The sequence below is a fragment of the Pseudophryne corroboree genome, chromosome 8 (genome assembly GCF_028390025.1).
Source record: "Pseudophryne corroboree isolate aPseCor3 chromosome 8, aPseCor3.hap2, whole genome shotgun sequence".
Classification (NCBI taxonomy): domain Eukaryota; kingdom Metazoa; phylum Chordata; class Amphibia; order Anura; family Myobatrachidae; genus Pseudophryne; species Pseudophryne corroboree.
This window is the reverse complement of record NC_086451.1, coordinates 169,784,763-169,806,377: the sequence shown is the minus strand read 5'-3', so window position 1 is coordinate 169,806,377 and position 21,615 is coordinate 169,784,763. Positions and strand designations below refer to the sequence as shown.

Sequence of the window (21,615 nt, the reverse complement as noted above, 5' to 3'; positions counted from 1 at the left end):
TATATATTATATAATGACGGACCTGCTGGACACTGTCTGTCAGCAGAATGAGTTTTATTTTTATAGAATAAAAAAAAAAAAACACACAAGTGAAGTCACACGACGAGTGTTTAACTTTTTCAGGCAATCACAATATAAGTATACTACTAACTATACTGGTGGTCAGTGTGGTCAGGTCACTGGTCAGTCACACTGGCAGTGGCACTCCTGCAGCAAAAGTGTGCACTGTTTAATTTTAATATAATATGTACTACTGGCTCCTGCTATAACCTATAACTGGCACTGCAGTAGTGCTCCCCAGTCTCCCCCACAATTATAAGCTGTGTGAGCTGAGCAGTCAGACAGATATATAATATATATAGATGATGCAGCACACTGGCCTGAGCCTGAGCAGTGCACACAGATATGGTATGTGACTGACTGAGTCACTGTGTGTATCGCTTTTTTCAGGCAGAGAACGGATATATTAAATAAACTGCACTGTGTGTCTGGTGGTCACTCACTATATAATATATTATGTACTCCTGGCTCCTGCTATAACCTATAACTGGCACTGCAGTAGTGCTCCCCAGTCTCCCCCACAATTATAAGCTGTGTGAGCTGAGCAGTCAGACAGATATATATAATATTATATATAGATAATAGATGATGCAGCACACTGGCCTGAGCCTGAGCAGTGCACACAGATATGGTATGTGACTGACTGAGTCACTGTGTGTATCGCTTTTTTCAGGCAGAGAACGGATATATTAAATAAACTGCACTGTGTGTCTGGTGGTCACTCACTATATAATATATTATGTACTCCTGGCTCCTGCTATAACCTATAACTGGCACTGCAGTAGTGCTCCCCAGTCTCCCCCACAATTATAAGCTGTGTGAGCTGAGCAGTCAGACAGATATATATAATATTATATATAGATAATAGATGATGCAGCACACTGGCCTGAGCCTGAGCAGTGCACACAGATATGGTATGTGACTGAGTCACTGTGTGCTGTGTATCGCTTTTTTCAGGCAGAGAACGGATTATAAAGTAAACTGCACTGTCCTCACTAGTAAACTCTCTCCACTCAGTCTCTACACTTCTACAGTAACAGTACTCCTCCTAGTCAGCTCCAGTAAATCTCTCTCAGTCTCTTATAATCTAAATGGAGAGGACGCCAGCCACGTCCTCTCCCTATCAATCTCAATGCACGTGTGAAAATGGCGGCGACGCGCGGCTCCTTATATAGAATCCGAGTCTCGCGATAGAATCCGAGCCTCGCGAGAATCCGACAGCGTCATGATGACGTTCGGGCGCGCTCGGGTTAACCGAGCAAGGCGGGAAGATCCGAGTCGCTCATCTCTATCCCAAATCATACTTATTTTGCATAGGAGATACCATGGTCATGAAGATTGTTCTCCCAGGGTGAGGTTCATTCATTGCATTCTGGGTATGCTGACCCCTGTGATTTCCCCAAATGTTGGAAACTTGACTGCATTATTTGTGTTTCCCCTGGTCGGCTCTCGTATAATTCAGATGTCTTTGTCTCAGGTCTCTCTCCAGCCTAGTTTGCTGTCTGTTTCCACTTTTCTTTTCTTGAGCCGCTCCCTTCTATGCCCTTGCGCACTATCCTGACTTCTCCCGTCTGCTTACTTTGTGCCTTCCAACGCTAGAGATGAGCGCCGGAAATTTTTCGGGTTTTGTGTTTTGGTTTTGGGTTCGGTTCCGCGGCCGTGTTTTGGGTTCGACCGCGTTTTGGCAAAACCTCACCGAATTTTTTTTGTCGGATTCGGGTGTGTTTTGGATTCGGGTGTTTTTTTCAAAAAACCCTAAAAAACAGCTTAAATCATAGAATTTGGGGGTCATTTTGATCCCAAAGTATTATTAACCTCAAAAACCATAATTTACACTCATTTTCAGTCTATTCTGAATACCTCACACCTCACAATATTATTTTTAGTCCTAAAATTTGCACAGAGGTCGCTGTGTGAGTAAGATAAGCGACCCTAGTGGCCGACACAAACACCGGGCCCATCTAGGAGTGGCACTGCAGTGTCACGCAGGATGTCCCTTCCAAAAAACCCTCCCCAAACAGCACATGACGCAAAGAAAAAAAGAGGCGCAATGAGGTATCTGACTGTGTGAGTAAGATAAGCGACCCTTGTGGCCGACACAAACACCGGGCCCATCTAGGAGTGGCACTGCAGTGTCACGCAGGATGGCCCTTCCAAAAAACCCTCCCCAAACAGCACATGACGCAAAGAAAAAAAGAGGCGCAATGAGGTAGCTGACTGTGTGAGTAAGATAAGCGACCCTAGTGGCCGACACAAACACCGGGCCCATCTAGGAGTGGCACTGCAGTGTCACGCAGGATGGCCCTTCCAAAAAACCCTCCCCAAACAGCACATGACGCAAAGAAAAAAAGAGGCGCAATGAGGTAGCTGACTGTGTGAGTAAGATAAGCGACCCTAGTGGCCGACACAAACACCGGGCCCATCTAGGAGTGGCACTGCAGTGTCACGCAGGATGGCCCTTCCAAAAAACCCTCCCCAAACAGCACATGACGCAAAGAAAAATAAAAGAAAAAAGAGGTGCAAGATGGAATTGTCCTTGGGCCCTCCCACCCACCCTTATGTTGTATAAACAGGACATGCACACTTTAACCAACCCATCATTTCAGTGACAGGGTCTGCCACACGACTGTGACTGATATGACGGGTTGGTTTGGACCCCCCCCAAAAAAGAAGCAATTAATCTCTCCTTGCACAAACTGGCTCTACAGAGGCAAGATGTCCACCTCATCATCATCCTCCGATATATCACCGTGTACATCCCCCTCCTCACAGATTATCAATTCGTCCCCACTGGAATCCACCATCTCAGCTCCCTGTGTACTTTGTGGAGGCAATTGCTGCTGGTCAATGTCTCCGCGGAGGAATTGATTATAATTCATTTTAATGAACATCATCTTCTCCACATTTTCTGGATGTAACCTCGTACGCCGATTGCTGACAAGGTGAGCGGCGGCACTAAACACTCTTTCGGAGTACACACTTGTGGGAGGGCAACTTAGGTAGAATAAAGCCAGTTTGTGCAAGGGCCTCCAAATTGCCTCTTTTTCCTGCCAGTATAAGTACGGACTGTGTGACGTGCCTACTTGGATGCGGTCACTCATATAATCCTCCACCATTCTTTCAATGTTAAGAGAATCATATGCAGTGACAGTAGACGACATGTCCGTAATCGTTGTCAGGTCCTTCAGTCCGGACCAGATGTCAGCATCAGCAGTCGCTCCAGACTGCCCTGCATCACCACCAGCGGGTGGGCTCGGAATTCTGAGCCTTTTCCTCGCACCCCCAGTTGCGGGAGAATGTGAAGGAGGAGATGTTGACAGGTCGCGTTCCGCTTGACTTGACAATTTTCTCACCAGCAGGTCTTTCAACCCCAGCAGACTTGTGTCTGCCGGAAAGAGAGATCCAAGGTAGGCTTTAAATCTAGGATCGAGCACGGTGGCCAAAATATAGTGCTCTGATTTCAACAGATTGACCACCCGTGAATCCTTGTTAAGCGAATTAAGGGCTCCATCCACAAGTCCCACATGCCTAGCGGAATCGCTCCGTGTTAGCTCCTCCTTTAATGTCTCCAGCTTCTTCTGCAAAAGCCTGATGAGGGGAATGACCTGACTCAGGCTGGCAGTGTCTGAACTGACTTCACGTGTGGCAAGTTCAAAGGGCATCAGAACCTTGCACAACGTTGAAATCATTCTCCACTGCGCTTGAGACAGGTGCATTCCACCTCCTATATCGTGCTCAATTGTATAGGCTTGAATGGCCTTTTGCTGCTCCTCCAACCTCTGAAGCATATAGAGGGTTGAATTCCACCTCGTTACCACTTTTTGCTTCAGATGATGGCAGGGCAGGTTCAGTAGTTTTTGGTGGTGCTCCAGTCTTCTGTACGTGGTGCCTGTACGCCGAAAGTGTCCCGCAATTCTTCTGGCCACCGACAGCGTCTCTTGCACGCCCCTGTCGTTTTTTAAAAAATTCTGCACCACCAAATTCAAGGTATGTGCAAAACATGGGACGTGCTGGAATTTGCCCATATTTAATGCACACACAATATTGCTGGCGTTGTCCGATGCCACAAATCCACAGGAGAGTCCAATTGGGGTAAGCCATTCCGCGATGATCTTCCTCAGTTGCCGTAAGAGGTTTTCAGCTGTGTGCGTATTCTGGAAAGCGGTGATACAAAGCGTAGCCTGCCTAGGAAAGAGTTGGCGTTTGCGAGATGCTGCTACTGGTGCCGCCGCTGCTGTTCTTGCGGCGGGAGTCCATACATCTACCCAGTGGGCTGTCACAGTCATATAGTCCTGACCCTGCCCTGCTCCACTTGTCCACATGTCCGTGGTTAAGTGGACATTGGGTACAACTGCATTTTTTAGGACACTGGTGAGTCTTTTTCTGACGTCCGTGTACATTCTCGGTATCGCCTGCCTAGAGAAGTGGAACCTAGATGGTATTTGGTAACGGGGGCACACTGCCTCAATAAATTGTCTAGTTCCCTGTGAACTAACGGCGGATACCGGACGCACGTCTAACACCAACATAGTTGTCAAGGCCTCAGTTATCCGCTTTGCAGCAGGATGACTGCTGTGATATTTCATCTTCCTCGCAAAGGACTGTTGAACAGTCAATTGCTTACTGGAAGTAGTACAAGTGGGCTTACGACTTCCCCTCTGGGATGACCATCGACTCCCAGCAGCAACAACAGCAGCGCCAGCAGCAGTAGGCGTTACACGCAAGGATGCATCGGAGGAATCCCAGGCAGGAGAGGACTCGTCAGAATTGCCAGTGACATGGCCTGCAGGACTATTGGCATTCCTGGGGAAGGAGGAAATTGACACTGAGGGAGTTGGTGGGGTGGTTTGCGTGAGCTTGGTTACAAGAGGAAGGGATTTACTGGTCAGTGGACTGCTTCCGCTGTCGCCCCAAAGTTTTTGAACTTGTCACTGACTTATTATGAATGCGCTGCAGGTGACGTATAAGGGAGGATGTTCCGAGGTGGTTAACGTCCTTACCCCTACTTATTACAGCTTGACAAAGGCAACACACGGCTTGACACCTGTTGTCCGCATTTCTGTTGAAATACTTCCACACCGAAGAGCTGATTTTTTTGGTATTTTCACCAGGCATGTCAGTGGCCATATTCCTCCCACGGACAACAGGTGTCTCCCCTGGTGCCTGACTTAAACAAACCACCTCACCATCAGAATCCTCCTGGTCAATTTCCTCCCCAGCGCCAGCAACACCCATATCCTCCTCATCCTGGTGTACTTCAACACTGACATCTTCAATCTGACTATCAGGAACTGGACTGCGGGTGCTCCTTCCAGCACTTGCAGGGGGCGTGCAAATGGTGGAAGGCGCATGCTCTTCACGTCCAGTGTTGGGAAGGTCAGGCATCGCAACCGACACAATTGGACTCTCCTTGTGGATTTGGGATTTCGAAGAACGCACAGTTCTTTGCTGCTTTTGCCAGCTTGAGTCTTTTCAGTTTTCTAGCGAGAGGCTGAGTGCTTCCATCCTCATGTGAAGCTGAACCACTAGCCATGAACATAGGCCAGGGCCTCAGCCGTTCCTTGCCACTCCGTGTGTTAAATGGCATATTGGCAAGTTTACGCTTCTCCTCCGACAATTTTATTTTAGGTTTTGGAGTCCTTTTTTTACTGATATTTGGTGTTTTGGATTTGACATGCTCTGTACTATGACATTGGGCATCGGCCTTGGCAGACGACGTTGCTGGCATTTCATCGTCTCGGCCATGACTAGTGGCAGCAGCTTCAGCACGAGGTGGAAGTGGATCTTGATCTTTCCCTAATTTTGGAACCTCAACATTTTTGTTCTCCATATTTTAATAGGCACAACTAAAAGGCACCTCAGGTAAACAATGGAGATGGATAGATACTAGTATACAATTATGGATGGACTGCCGAGTGCCGACACAGAGGTAGCTACAGCCGTGGACTACCGTACTGTGTCTGCTGCTAATATAGACTGGTTGATAATGAGATGTAGTATGTATAAAGAAGAAAGAAAAAAAAAAACACGGGTAGGTGGTATACAATTATGGACGGACTGCCGAGTGCCGACACAGAGGTAGCTACAGCCGTGGACTACCGTACTGTACTGTGTCTGCTGCTAATATAGACTGGATGATAATGAGATGTAGTATGTATAAAGAAGAAAGAAAAAAAAACCACGGGTAGGTGGTATACAATTATGGACGGACTGCCGAGTGCCGACACAGAGGTAGCTACAGCCGTGGACTACCGTACTGTACTGTGTCTGCTGCTAATATAGACTGGATGATAATGAGATGTAGTATGTATAAAGAAGAAAGAAAAAAAAAACCACGGGTAGGTGGTATACAATTATGGACGGACTGCCGAGTGCCGACACAGAGGTAGCTACAGCCGTGGACTACCGTACTGTACTGTGTCTGCTGCTAATATAGACTGGATGATAATGAGATGTAGTATGTATAAAGAAGAAAGAAAAAAAAACCACGGGTAGGTGGTATACAATTATGGACGGACTGCCGAGTGCCGACACAGAGGTAGCTACAGCCGTGGACTACCGTACTGTACTGTGTCTGCTGCTAATATAGACTGGATGATAATGAGATGTAGTATGTATAAAGAAGAAAGAAAAAAAAACCACGGGTAGGTGGTATACAATTATGGATGGACTGCCGAGTGCCGACACAGAGGTAGCTACAGCCGTGGACTACCGTACTGTGTCTGCTGCTAATATAGACTGGTTGATAATGAGATGTAGTATGTATAAAGAAGAAAGAAAAAAAAAACCACGGGTAGGTGGTATACAATTATGGACGGACTGCCGAGTGCCGACACAGAGGTAGCTACAGCCGTGGACTACCGTACTGTACTGTGTCTGCTGCTAATATAGACTGGATGATAATGAGATGTAGTATGTATAAAGAAGAAAGAAAAAAAAACCACGGGTAGGTGGTATACAATTATGGATGGACTGCCGAGTGCCGACACAGAGGTAGCTACAGCCGTGGACTACCGTACTGTGTCTGCTGCTAATATAGACTGGTTGATAATGAGATGTAGTATGTATAAAGAAGAAAGAAAAAAAAAACCACGGGTAGGTGGTATACAATTATGGACGGACTGCCGAGTGCCGACACAGAGGTAGCTACAGCCGTGGACTACCGTACTGTACTGTGTCTGCTGCTAATATAGACTGGATGATAATGAGATGTAGTATGTATAAAGAAGAAAGAAAAAAAAACCACGGGTAGGTGGTATACAATTATGGATGGACTGCCGAGTGCCGACACAGAGGTAGCTACAGCCGTGGAATACCGTACTGTGTCTGCTGCTAATATAGACTGGTTGATAATGAGATGTAGTATGTATAAAGAAGAAAGAAAAAAAAAACCACGGGTAGGTGGTATACAATTATGGACGGACTGCCGAGTGCCGACACAGAGGTAGCTACAGCCGTGGACTACCGTACTGTACTGTGTCTGCTGCTAATATAGACTGGATGATAATGAGATGTAGTATGTATAAAGAAGAAAGAAAAAAAAAAACCACGGGTAGGTGGTATACAATTATGGATGGACTGCCGAGTGCCGACACAGAGGTAGCTACAGCCGTGAACTACCGTACTGTGTCTGCTGCGACTGGATGATAAATAATGATATAAAAAATATATATATATCACTACTGCAGCCGGACAGGTATATATTATATAATGACGGACCTGCTGGACACTGTCTGTCAGCAGAATGAGATTTTTATTTTATAGAATAAAAAAACACCACACAAGTCACACAACGTGTGTTTAACTTTTACAGGCAGACATTCACAATACAATATAGTATACTATATACTGGTGGTCAGGTCACTGGTCAGTCACACTGGCAGTGGCACTCCTGCAGAAAAAAAGTGTGCACTGTTTAATTTTATTATGTACTCCTGGCTCCTGCTATAACCTAACTGCTCCCCAGTCTCCCCCACAATTAAGCTGTGTGAGCACAGTCAGATATTATACATAGATGATGCAGCAGCACACTGGGCTGAGCACAGATATGGTATGTGACTGAGTCACTGTGTATCGTTTTTTCAGGCAGAGAACGGATTATATTAAATAATATAAAACTGCACTGGTGGTCACTGGTCAGTCACTAGTATAACTAACTAATACTATCAGCAAAATTCTGCACTCTCTGTCTGAGTACTCCTCCTAAGCTCCAGTAAATGAAGTGTCACTGTCTCACTCTGTCACTAGTATAACTAACTAATACTATCAGCAAAATTCTGCACTCTCTGTCTGAGTACTCCTCCTAAGCTCCAGTAAATGAAGTGTCACTGTCTCACTCTCACTCTCCTATCTATTTCTTCTCTAAACGGAGAGGACGCCAGCCACGTCCTCTCACTATCAATCTCAATGCACGTGTAAAATGGCGGCGACGCGCGGCTCCTTATATAGAATCCGAGTCTCGCGATAGAATCCGAGCCTCGCGAGAATCCGACAGCGTCATGATGACGTTCGGGCGCGCTCGGGTTAACCGAGCAAGGCGGGAAGATCCGAGTCGCTCGGATCCGTGTAAAAAAAGCTGAAGTTCGGGTGGGTTCGGATTCCGAGGAACCGAACCCGCTCATCTCTATCCAACGCACAATGCGAACTACAGGTAGTGCTGCAGGGCCCACACCCTTTTACTTGCCTTACAGAGCAGCTCTGGAGCTGTTACAGTGCCCAGCTGCTGCAAGAAATCAGCTTGAATGCTTCAGGGGCTGGGGCATAGCCAACATGAGCCCCACACCGAAGGAGGGTGGAGGTGTTTAATGCGAACTAGGGGTCATCCAAGCGCAGCAAAAGGCTGCCATGCCCTGCACGCCCCTCTTCTCTATTCATATGCAGATGAGTGTTGAAGCCAACTTTGACCCACTGCTTGGATGACATCACCATATGCAAATCCATCTGCTGCAGGCCTTCCCCCAGGAATGCTTGCACTAGTTGTTGCATTTGGTTTGTTGTTTGGGGGTGCTTCAGTATTAGGCAGCCTTCTGCCCTCCCATGTTCATCTGAAAATATGTGTTCTCCCTGCAGTTGTTGTCCCCAGATGAGAGTTCCCTTGTGCTGCCTCAGTTGAATCTCCTTTACTTGACAGAGATGTGCCTGAGCAGCGGCCCTCCCCAGCTCTATCCCAAATCATACTTATTTTGCATAGGAGATACCATGGTCATGAAGATTGTTTTCCCAGGGTGAGGTTCATTCATTGCATTCTGGGTATGCTGACCCCTGTGATTTCCCCAAATGTGGGAAACTGGACTGCATTATTTGTGCTTTCCTCTGGTCAGCTCTGGTAAAAGTCAGATTTCTTTGTCTCAGATCTTCCTCTAGCCTTGTTCTTCTTTCGAGAGTTCCCTTGTGCTGCCTCAGTTGGATCTCCTTCACTTAACAGGGGGGTGCCCGAGCAGCGACTCTCCCCAGCTCCTACTTACCTGCCAGGTGAGATACTATGATCATGAAGGTGCTTCTCCCAGGGCAAGGCTCACCCATTGCACTCTGGGTGTGCTACTCCTGCGGTTTCCCCAAATGTTGGACACTTGACTGCATAATTTGTGTTTCACCTGGTCGGCTCTCGTATAATTCAGATCTCTTTGTCTCAGGTCTCTCTCCAGCCTAATTTGCAGTCTGTTTCCACTTCTCTTTTCTTGAGTTGCTCCCTTCTATGCCCTTGCGCACTATCCTGACTTCTCCCGTCTGCTTACTTTGTGCCTTCCAACGCACAATGCAAACTACAGGTAGTGCTGCAGGGCCCACACCCTTTTACTTGCCTTACAGAGCAGCTCTGGAGCTGTTACAGTGCCCAGCTGCTGCAAGAAATCAGCTTGAATGCTTCAGGGGCTGGGGCATAGCCATCATGAGCCCCACACCGAAGGAGGGTGGAGGTGTTTAATGCGAACTAGGGGTCATCCAAGCACCGCAAAAGGCCGCCATGCCCTGCATGCCAATTTTATCTTTTCATATGCAGACGAGGGTTGAAGCCAACTTTGACCCACTGCTTGGATGACATCACCATATGCAAATCCATCTGCTGCAGGCCTTCCCCCAGGAATGCTTGCACTAGTTGTTGCATTTGGTTTGTTGTTTGGGGGTGCTTCAGTATTAGGCAGCCTTCTGCCCTCCCATGTTCATCTGAAAATATGTGTACCTCCTGCAGTTGTTGTCCCCAGATGAGAGTTCCCTTGTGCTGCCTCAGTTGAATCTCCTTTACTTGACAGAGATGTGCCTGAGCAGCGGCCCTCTCCAGCCCTATCCCAAATCATACTTATTTTGCATAGGAGATACCATGGTCATGAAGATTGTTCTCCCAGGGTGAGGTTCATTCATTGCATTCTGGGTATGCTGACCCCTGTTATTTCCCCAAATGTGGTAAACTTGACAGCATTATTTGTGGTAGTGGGGGACTGTGTTTGTGCTTTCCTCTGGTCAGCTCTGGTAAAAGTCAGATTTCTTTGTCTCAGATCTTCCTCTAGCCTTGTTCTTCTTTCGAGAGTTCCCTTGTGCTGCCTCAGTTGGATCTCCTTCACTTGACAGGGGGGTGCCCGAGCAGCGACCCTCCCCAGCTCTAGCCCAACTCCTACTTACCTGCCATTTGAGATACTATGATCATGAAGGTGCTTCTCCCAGGGCAAGGCTCACCAATTGCACTCTGGGTGTGCTGCTCCTGCGATATCCCCAAATGTGGGAAACTTGACTGCATAATTTGTGTTTCCCCTGGTCGGCTCTCGTATAATTCAGATCTCTTTGTCTCATGTCTCTCTCCAGCCTAGTTTGCTGTCTGTTTACACTTCTCATTTCTTGAGCCACTACCTTCTATGCCCTTGCGCACTATCTTGACTTCTCCCGTCTGCTTACTTTGTGCCTTCCAACGCACAATGCGAACTACAGGTAGTGCTGCAGGGCCCACACCCTTTTAGTTGCCTTACAGAGCAGCTCTGGAGCTATTACAGTGCCCAGCTGCTGCAAGTAATCAGCTTGAATGCTTCAGGGGCTGGGGCATAGCCAACATGAGCCCCACACCGAAGTAGGGTGGAGGTGTTTAATGCGAACTAGGGGTCATCCAAGCGCCGCAAAAGGCCGCCATGCCCTGCACGCCCCTTTTCTCTCTTCATATGCAGACGAGGGTTGAAGCCAACTTTGACCCACTGCTTGGATGACATCACCATATGCAAATCCATCTGCTGCAGGCCTTCCCCCAGGAATGCTTGTACTAGTTGTTGCATTTGGTTTGTTGTTTGGGGGTGCTTCAGTATTAGGCAGCCTTCTGCCCTCCCATGTTCATCTGAAAATATGTGTTCTCCCTGCAGTTGTTGTCCCCAGATGAGAGTTCCCTTGTGCTGCCTCAGTTGAATCTCCTTTACTTGACAAGGGAGGCATTTTGGATTTTTTCTTTGGGTACCCTTACACCTGATGGTCTGAATGAGAGCATCGAACTGAACAACATTGGCAGTCTCTGAAGATTTTATCTATTGATTTACCTAATATATTATTTATTGAATATCCATTTATTGTATGTTTAATAAATAAACAAAATTATTAGAAGTAGCTATTTTGGAAACAGCTTTCCTCTTAGGATGAAACTGTATAATCCTGTTGTGTGTGTTCCTTTAAAGTTCTTTAGTAAAATCCACTAGTAATGATGAACATCAGATTTCTTCCTCCATCCTCTTTTTACACTTTCTCTTGGTTCTATATATATATATTTTTTTTCTATTTTTTTTTCCCTCCTTCTCCCAAAAGGCCCCCCTCCCCCCCCCCTCCCTGTTTTAAATTTTAAAATCTTTAAATATTTAAATCTTCGAATCCTTAAATTGTCTGTTTAATATTTATTTTTTCTTCATTTCTTTTTGTTGTTTAAACAGCAATGTAATTATTCCAGGGGTTAAAATAATGAAATATAGAAATAATATTAACAAAAATTAAAGGTAAAAATGAATTGATAGAATGATCCCATTAAAAGTAAATAAATAATATGGATGTTAAGCTGAGCGGGTTGGATTCGAACATGGGACTAGCTGCATAGAGTGCATTTGATGTTTCCCCTGCGCCACAAGAACTACTTTAGTAGTGGCATGGATTTATGTTACCCTAAAAGGTTTTATATAAGTAAATGGGGATCCTTAGTGCTGAGTCTCTGAATTATGTATATGTGATTATAGATATGAGGTATTGATTGAAAGATTATAGGTTAATCTGTATATAGATTATATATTTTCTGTTATTTTTTAAACCACCTTGTTGCTTATTTTATTATTATTTTTAATCACCATGTTGCTTATTTTTATATTATGAAATGCCTTTATATGTGCAATTGCAATTAGAAAGTTGTTCCATATGTGGGTCATTACATGTATGCATCCAATTAGTACATGTATGTATCCAATCAACTAATTAGTAATGCTATTGGTCCGGTGCATTTTAAAAAGAGCCTGCTAGGCTGCTGATGTATCCTCTGACGAAACCGCTCTTGGATAACAGCGGAGAAAGTGATTACCGGACACTCTGATTGCTGAGATATAAGCCCGTTCATGAACGAGCTACATCACGGCGGACGTCTGATGTAAAGACAGCGGTGAAGGGGAAAAAGCAATTTGAGACCGAGCAAAAGGAGGTCTCTACCCCACGGCAGGGAGAAATATCCCGACCGCGAGTGCCAATAAGATCCAGCCACGGTTAACGGGGGTCGTAGCATACCGCTGTGTTTCACCAACCATCACAGCGCTCTCCCCCTGTTTTCTTTCATTACTCACGTGAGTTACATATGAACTTTAACTGCAGTAAATAAGAGGCGTTGGTTACAACTGTTGCTGTTCATCCACAAGAAGGAATTTAATGTATCAATTACAATTGGAAAGTAACGATTAAATTACAACAGCTGTATCCAGGAGGATTTTTTGGACACTTTAATAAACATTCCGTTGTCATCAAGGGCAATATGAAATAGATCCTGATTACATTTAGATATGGATAGTGGTGCCTATATATGTTGACTCCATTGTATTTTATTGAATGTGGGTTTCTTCTGTCTATATATATTTTTTAAAAAAAAAGAGCTTGTATATTTTATTTTTTGCGCTCCCTTGATAACAAGTGTGATTATCTTTAAAATTTGGTTTATTATTGGTAGAACAGTACTACCTATGGGAGCAGCATTTTATAATATATGGTGAAAATTAATAGATGTATAAAGATTAAATAAGCAACAAATTGGTGAAATAGATACGTTTTGATAGGAGCGCTGGGTTCTATATATATATATATTGACATTTGGTTATATATATGTATAGACTTTATAAATTCTTGACAGAGATGTGCCTGAGCAGCGGCCCTCCCCAGCACTATCCCAAATCATACTTATTTTGCATAGGAGATACCATGGTCATGAAGATTGTTCTCCCAGGGTGAGGTTCATTCATTGCATTCTGGGTATGCTGACCCCTGTGATTTCCCCAAATGTGGGAAACTCGACTGCATTATTTGTGGTAGTGGGGGACTGTGTTTGTGCTTTCCTCTGGTCAGCTCTGGTAAAAGTCAGATTTATTTGTCTCAGATCTTCCTCTAGCCTTGTTCTTCTTTCGAGAGTTTCCATGTGCTGCCTCAGTTGGATCTCCTTCACTTGACAGGGGGGTGCCCGAGCAGCGACCCTCCCCAGCTCTAGCCCAACTCCTACTTACCTGCCAGGTGAGATACTATGATCATGAAGGTGCTTCTCCCAGGGCAAGGCTCACCCATTGCACTCTGGGTGTGCTGCTCCTGCGGTTTCCCCAAATGTTGGACACTTGACTGCATAATTTGTGTTTCCCCTGGTCGGCTCTCGTATAATTCAGATCTCTTTGTCTCAGGTCTCTCTCCAGCCTAGTTTGCTGTCTGTTTCCACTTCTCTTTTCTTGAGTTGCTCCCTTCTATGCCCTTGCGCACTATCCTGACTTCTCCCGTCTGCTTACTTTGTGCCTTCCAACGCACAATGCAAACTACAGGTAGTGCTGCAGGGCCCACACCCTTTTACTTGCCTTACAGAGCAGCTCTGGAGCTGTTACAGTGCCCAGCTGCTGCAAGAAATCAGCTTGAATGCTTCAGGGGCAGGGGCATAGCCCCACACCGAAGGAGGGTGGAGGTGTTTAATGCGAACTAGGGGTCATCCAAGCGCCGCAAAAGGCCGCCATGCCCTGCACGCCCCTTTTCTCTTTTCATATGCAGACGAGGGTTGAAGCCAACTTTGACCCACTGCTTGGATGACATCACCATATGCAAATCCATCTGCTGCAGGCCTTCCCCCAGGAATGCTTGCACTAGTTGTTGCATTTGGTTTGTTGTTTGGGGGTGCTTCAGTATTAGGCAGCCTTCTGCCCTCCCATGTTCATCTGAAAATATGTGTTCTCCCTGCAGTTGTTGTCCCCAGATGAGAGTTCCCTTGTGCTGCCTCAGTTGAATCTCCTTTACTTGACAGAGATGTGCCTGAGCAGCGCCCCTCCCCAGCTCTATCCCAAGTCATACTTATTTTGCATAGGAGATACCATGCATCTATACATACATGCGCTAACACCTGGGCATACACTGATGTACCCACACCTAATATCCATACATACACGCCCTGACACCTGGACATACACCAACATTCCCACACCTGCATCTATACATACACATGCTGACACCTGGACATACACCAACATACAAGCACCTGCATCTATATATACACGCGCTGACAAATGGACATACACCGACGTACCCACACTTGCATCTATACATACATGCACTGACATCTGGACATACAAGCACCTGCATCTATACATACACGCGCTGACACCTGAACCTACACTGACGTTCCCACACCTGCATCTATACATACACATTCTGACACCTGGACATACACAGACGTACCCACACCTGCATCTATACATACACGCGTTGACACCTGGACGTACACTGACGTACACACACCTACATCTATATATGCATGGATGCAAATGTGGGTACGTCTGTATACGTCCAGTTGTTAGCATGTGTATGTATAGATGTTAGGTGTGGGTACATCAGTGTATGTCCAGGTGTCAGCACATGTATGTATAGATTCACATGTGGGTACGTTGGTGTACGTTTAGGGGTCAGCGTGTTTATGTATAGATGTTGGTGTGTGTATGTCAGTGTACGTACAGATATAGGTGTGTGTATGTATGTATGTATGTATATGTATAGAGGAAGGTGTGATACATACATATAACACATACATGATAGATACATACATATATCACACACACGATAGATAGATAGATAGATAGAACACATACATACAAGATAGATACATACATACATACATACATACATGATAGATACATATATACACACACAAACGATAGATAGATATATATATCTATCACAAACATATATGATTCATACATATATCACACACACATACATGATACATACATGAGAAAGACCTGGGATGGTGATGAGGCCCGGGCCCCCTGCTGATGTTGCGTTGAGGAAGGCAGTGTTCCAGGGCGGATGCCAGTCGGGGAGAGCGCCGCGCAGCCCGGGAAAAATACTGCTGAGGAGCTACATCTGGAAGAGCCCCAGGGAGGGAGAGTGTCACATGCCCCATTCTGCGCGGCACACTCTGCAGGCCTGCACATGGGAAGGGAGGTCTCTGGCCACACATACTCACCCTGCTGCTGAAGCCCCGCTGCTGTCCCCATCAGCGCTCTCCAGCGGGGAGCGGGGCCAGGATGAACCTCAACCTGTGAGAACTATCTTCATGATCAAGAGATCTCATATGCAAGATAAGTATGTGTTGGGAAAGGGCTGGGGAGGGCGGCTGCTCGGGCACACCCTCGTCCAGTTAAGGAGATTTAACTGAGGAAGCACAAGGGAACTCTCGTCTGGGGACAACAACTGCAGGGAGACCACATCTTTTCAGATGAACATGGGAGGGCGGAAGGCTGCCTAATACTGAAGCACCCTCAGACATTAAACCATATGCAACAACTATTGCAAGCATTCCTGGGGGAAGGTCTGCAGCAGACGGATTTGCATTCGGTGATGTCATCCAAGCAGTGGGCCAAAGTTGGCTGGAACCCTCATCTGTATATGAAAAGAGAAAAGGGGCATGCGGGGCATGGCGGTCTTTTGCGGCGCTTGGATAACCCCAAGTTTGCATTAAACACCCCCACCCTCCTTCGGTGTGGGGCTCATGTTGGCCATGCCCAAGCCCCTGAAGCATTCAAGCTGATTTCTTGCAGCAGCTGGGCACTGTAACAGCTTCAGAGCTGCTCTACAAGACAAGTAAAAGGGTGTGGGCCCTGCAGCACCACCGGTAGTTTGCATACACACATATATAGGACAGCATCTCTTATATGCCCCAGGGTCAATAAAATAGTATCCTTGTCTAGGCTATCCATCCCCTCAGATAAGGCATTTGTCCATGCCGCTACAGCACTACACACCCAGGTCGACGCAATTGCCGGTCTGAGTAAGGTACCTGAATGTGTATAAATGGACTTCAGGGTAATCTCCTGTTTGCGGTCAGCACACTCTTTGAGGGTAGCCGTATCCTGGGACGGGAGGGCTACCTTCTTGGATAAGCGTGTTAATGCTTTGTCCACCCTAGGGGAGGATTCCCATCGTAACCTATCCGTTGATGGGAAAGGATACGCCATAAGAATCCTTTTGGAAATCTGCAGTCTTTTATCTGGAGATTTCCAAGCTTTTTCACATAACTCGTTCAGCTCGTGTGAGGGGGGAAAGGTTACCTCAGGCTTCTTTCCCTTGTACATATGTACCCTCTTGTCAGCGACAGGGGGTTACTCTGTTATGTGCAAAACATTTTTTATTGCCATAATCATAAATCGAATGGATTTTGCCAATTTTGGCTGTAACTTTGCATCATCGTAATCGACACTGGAGTCAGAATCCGTGTCGGTATCTGTGTCAACAAACTGGGATAGTGGGCGCTTATGAGACTCTGACAGTCCCTGCAACATAGGATCAGGCATGGGTTGAGACCCTGACTGTCCCAAAGCTTCTGCCTTGTCTAATCTTTTGTGCAATGAGTTTACACTAGCATTTAAAACATTCCACATATCCATCCAATCAGCTGTCGGCGGAGACACCATATTCATTTGCTCCCGCTCCTCTCTAATATAGCCTTCTTCCTCAGACATGTCGACACACGTGTACCGACACACCACACACACAGGGAATGCTTTTTCTGAAGACAGTTTCCCCACAAGGCCCTTTGGAGAGACAGAGAGGGAGTATGCCAGCACACACCCCAGCGCTATATAACCCAGGAATAAAACAGTAACTTAATGTTTGCCCAGTAGTGCTGCTGTATGTAATTTGCGAATTATGTGCCCCCCCCCCCCCCCTCTTTTTAACCCTCTTGTCTAACGTGGTATAAGCAGGGTAGAGTCCGGGGAGCTTCCTCTCAGCGGTGCTGTGGAGAAAAAATGGCGCTGGTGAGTGCTGAGGGAGAAGCCCCGCCCCCTTGGAGGCGGGCTTTTGTCCCGCTTAAACTGTAAAATTGGTGGGGGCTCATACATATATACAGTGCCCAGCTGTATATATGTTATATTTTTGCGAAAGAGGTTTATATTGCTGCCCAGGGCGCCCCCCCTGCGCCCTGCACCCTTACAGTGACCGGAGTATGTGAGGTGTATGGGAGCAAAGGCACACAGCTGCAGTGCTGTGCGTTACCTCAGTGAAGATCATGAAGTCTTCTGCCGCCTCTGAAGTCTTCTTTTCTTCTCATACTCACCCGGCTTCTATCTTCCGGCTCTGCGAGGGGGACGGAGGCGCGGCTCTGGGACGGACGGCGAGGGTGAGATCCTGCGTACCAATCCCTCTGGAGCTAATGGTGTCCAGTAGCCTAAGAAGCAGGACCTTGCAACTCAGAGAGTAGGGCTGCTTCTCTCCCCTCAGTCCCTCGATGAGGGAGTCTGTTGCCAGCAGTGCTCCCTGAAAATTAAAAACCTAACAAAATACTTTCTGTCAGAAAGCTCAGGAGAGCTCCTGAAAAGCACCCAGTCTCCACTGGGCACAGTATCAAACTGAGGTCTGGAGGAGGGGCATAGAGGGAGGAGCCAGTGCACACCCAGAACTAAAGTCTTTCTTAAAGTGCCCATGTCTACTGTGGAGCCAGTCTATCCCCATGGTCCTTACGGAGTCCCCAGCATCCTCTAGGACTTTAGAGAAAATAGGATTTTAATACCTACTGGTAAATCCTTTTCTCTTAGTCCGTAGAGGATGCTGGGCACCCGTCCCAGTGCGTACTGTGTCTGCAGTTATTAAATGGCCCTTAACTCCAGAACATTTATGTGGAGACAACTTTCCTGACTTGACCATCTTCCTTGGATGTTTTCCCCCTGTGTGACTGCTCCCCAGCCTCGGAGGGTTGCATCCGTGGTCCCTAGGATCCCGTCCTGGATCCCAAACCATCGCCCCTCTAGGTGGTGAGAACTGTGCAGCCACCAATGGAGTGAGATTCTGGTCTTGGAAGACAGGATTATCCTCCGGTGCATGTGTAGGTGGGATCCGGACCACTTGTCCAACAGGTCCCACTGGAACACTCTGGCATGGAGCCTGCCAAACTGAATGGCCTCGTAGGCCGCAACCATCTTCCCCAGCAACCGAATGCATTGATGGATTAACACTCTTGCTGGTTTCAGAATTTGTTTGACCAGACTCTGGATCTCCAGAGCCATTCCACTAGAAGAAAACCTCTTCTGTGTCCAGTATCACTCCCAAAAACAACAACCGCGTCATTAGGACCAACTGCGATTTTGGCAAGTTTAGGAGCCAACCATGTTGTTAAAGAACTGTCAGGGAGAGTAGATGTTTTGCACCAACTGGTACCTGGATCTCGCCTTTATCAGGAGATCATCCAAGTACGGGATAATTGTGACTCCTTGCTTGCGAAGGAGAACCATCATTTCCGCCATCACCCTGGTGAAAATCCTCGGAGCCGTGGACAGACCAAACGGCAACGTCTGAAATTGGTAATGACAATCCTGAATTGCAAACCTCAGGTAGCTTGATGCAGTGGCTAAATGGGAACATGTAAGTAGGCATCCTTTATGTCTACCAAAACCAGGAAATCTCCTTTATCCCCCGGACTGCAGATCACTACCCTGAGAGATTCCATCTTGAAATTGAATTTCTTTAGGTAGAAATTAAGGGATTTCAGATTTCAGATTGGTCTGACTGAGCCGTCCGGCTTCGGGACCACTAAGAGGCTTGAATAAAAACCTTCTCCCTGCTGACTAAGGCTGATTTGAACAATCGGTGAGGGGGAACTTCTTGAAACCCCAGTTTGTACCCTTGGGACACTATTTGTAAAACCCACGAGTCCAGGTCCGAATGAATCCAGAACTGACTGAAGAGTTTTAGACGAGCCCCCCAGTGGCGGAACTAGCGAGCAGTGGGCCCATGTGCGACAAAATGGCTTGGGCCCCCCCCCATCCCTTCCCATCCAAGTCCACCCCCTCACCCCTGGAGAGGATCTGGTGAGGGGGGCCTGCTCAGGGAAGTGGATACCTAGCAACAGTGCCGTAACTAGACATTTTAGCAGTGTGTGCAAGAAACGGCATTGGAGCCCCACCCCTGCATGCAAAAATGGTACCAGAAGAGTCCTTTGTAAATTCCATGGACCGCTAGAGGATTTTAAAAGATGTAAATGTCCCAAAGTTTGTGGGTACCTCATGCAATGCGGTGTTTGGATGGTGCCTCTCTGGAGTTCCTCTGGGTAGCTGGAAATTGTTGTGGGCTGGTTCAGATCCGGTTGAAGATAGTCGTGCTCAAAGCATGCAGTATCCAGATAACCTGACGCGTTTCGCTGCATATGCCTTGCAGCTTTTTCAAAGGAATTTACAAAGGACTCTTCTGGTACCATTTGAATGGGACTTATATAGTGGAAAATTACTGGTTATAAACCGTCTTTGGGCAATATTTGGAACAGATCCTCCAGAGTCTTATGATACATGTCCGGAATAACACCTGGGTAAAATTTACAACTCCATAGCATGCATATGGTATAATGTAATTGCACATAATATCACTGTTTTTTAAGTAAATATATGTTTTTAATAAATTGTTATTAATTGAGTACATTTAGTGGATATTGCTCATTTCCTCTCAAGCGCAGCCTTCCTTTCTAGAGACCCTTTTACACCTTACGGCGGACAGATTCCTCTTTTTACACATTACAGCAGACAGCGTCCTCTTTTTACACATTACAGCAGAAGCGTCCCCTTTTTACACATTACGGCAGACAGCATCCCCCTTTTTTACACAACGGCAGACAGCGTGCCCTTGTTACACATAGCGGCAGACAGCGTACATTTTTTTCACATAACGGCAGACAGCCTGCCCTTGTTAAACATAGCGGCAGACAGCGTACACTTTTTACACATAACGGCAGACAGCCTGCCCTTGTTAAACATAGCGGCAGACAGCGTACACTTTTTTCACATAACAGCAGTCAGCCTGCCCTTGTTACACATAATGGCAGACATCGTACACTTTTTACACATTACAGCAGACAGCTTGCCCTTGTTACACATTACAGCAGACAGCTTGCCCTTGTTACACATTATGGCAGACAGCGTGCCCTTGTTACACATTACGGCAGACAGCATCCCCCTTGTTACACATTACGGCAGGCAGATTCCCCCTTGTTACACATTGCGGCAAGCAGATTCCCCCTTTTTACACATTGCGGCAAGCAGCTTCCCCCTTTTTACACATTGCGGCAGGCAGATTCCCCCTTTTTACACATTGCGGCAGGCAGTCCCCCTTTTTACACATAGCTGCAGGCAGATTCCCCCTTTTTACACATAGCGGCAGGCAGATTCCCCCTTTTTACACATTGCGGCAGGCAGTCCCCCTTTTTACACATAGCTGCAGGCAGATTCCCCCTTTTAACACATAGCTGCAGGCAGATTCCCCCCTTTTACACATAGCTGCAGGCAGATTCCCCCTTTTTACACATAGCGGCAGGCAGATTCCCCCTTTATACACATAGCGGCAGGCAGATTCCCCCTTTTTACACATAGCGGCAGGCAGATTCCCCCTTTTTACACATAGCGGCAGGCAGTCCCAACAAAGAAAGAAAGAGAAGAAAGAAAGAAAGAAAGAAAGAAAGAAAGAAAGAAAGAAAGAAAGAAAGAAAGAAAGAAAGAAAAGAATTATACTTACCCTCTCCGCTGGCTCAGGCTCCTCGTGCAGCTTGACGATTCCCGGGCAGTAGAGAAGGAGGAGGAGGGAGGTGGAGGAGGGAGCCGCAGCAGCGCTGTGTTATTGGTGGAGGCGCTGCTGCTGCTGCCCCTCTGCTTCACTATAGGCTGTTCTCGGAAGACAGCCTATAGTGAAGCAGAGGGGCAGCAGCAGCGCCTCCACCAGTAACAAAGCGCTGCTGCGGCTCCTTCCTTCACCTCCCTCCTCCTCCTCCTCCCCCCCGTGCCGCTGCTCCTCTCATATCCAAGCGACCCTCCTCCCTCTTCGTGTGTTACAGAGGCGGCAGCCTGTCTGGTG

At 46.7% G+C, this 21,615-nt stretch overlaps 6 non-coding genes and 1 pseudogene across 6 annotated transcripts; all 7 read left to right on the top strand.

Annotated features, from left to right (window-relative positions):
* Positions 1-1,360: 1,360 nt before the first annotated feature.
* On the top strand, positions 1,361-1,524 carry LOC134953137 (U1 spliceosomal RNA). The gene has a single exon (XR_010185450.1). It is a non-coding gene; the product is annotated as a U1 spliceosomal RNA (small nuclear RNA).
* Positions 1,525-9,233: 7,709 nt separating this feature from the next.
* On the top strand, positions 9,234-9,387 carry LOC134953357 (U1 spliceosomal RNA; annotated as a pseudogene).
* A 129-nt stretch (positions 9,388-9,516) lies between these two features.
* LOC134953019 (U1 spliceosomal RNA) lies at positions 9,517-9,679 on the top strand. Its single transcript, XR_010185367.1, has one exon. It is a non-coding gene; the product is annotated as a U1 spliceosomal RNA (small nuclear RNA).
* Positions 9,680-10,350: 671 nt separating this feature from the next.
* On the top strand, positions 10,351-10,514 carry LOC134951259 (U1 spliceosomal RNA). The gene has a single exon (XR_010184033.1). It is a non-coding gene; the product is annotated as a U1 spliceosomal RNA (small nuclear RNA).
* Positions 10,515-10,666: 152 nt separating this feature from the next.
* LOC134953553 (U1 spliceosomal RNA) lies at positions 10,667-10,829 on the top strand. The gene has a single exon (XR_010185632.1). It is a non-coding gene; the product is annotated as a U1 spliceosomal RNA (small nuclear RNA).
* Positions 10,830-13,439: 2,610 nt separating this feature from the next.
* LOC134950347 (U1 spliceosomal RNA) lies at positions 13,440-13,603 on the top strand. Its single transcript, XR_010183282.1, has one exon. It is a non-coding gene; the product is annotated as a U1 spliceosomal RNA (small nuclear RNA).
* Positions 13,604-13,755: 152 nt separating this feature from the next.
* LOC134952889 (U1 spliceosomal RNA) lies at positions 13,756-13,918 on the top strand. The gene has a single exon (XR_010185269.1). It is a non-coding gene; the product is annotated as a U1 spliceosomal RNA (small nuclear RNA).
* Positions 13,919-21,615: the final 7,697 nt, after the last annotated feature.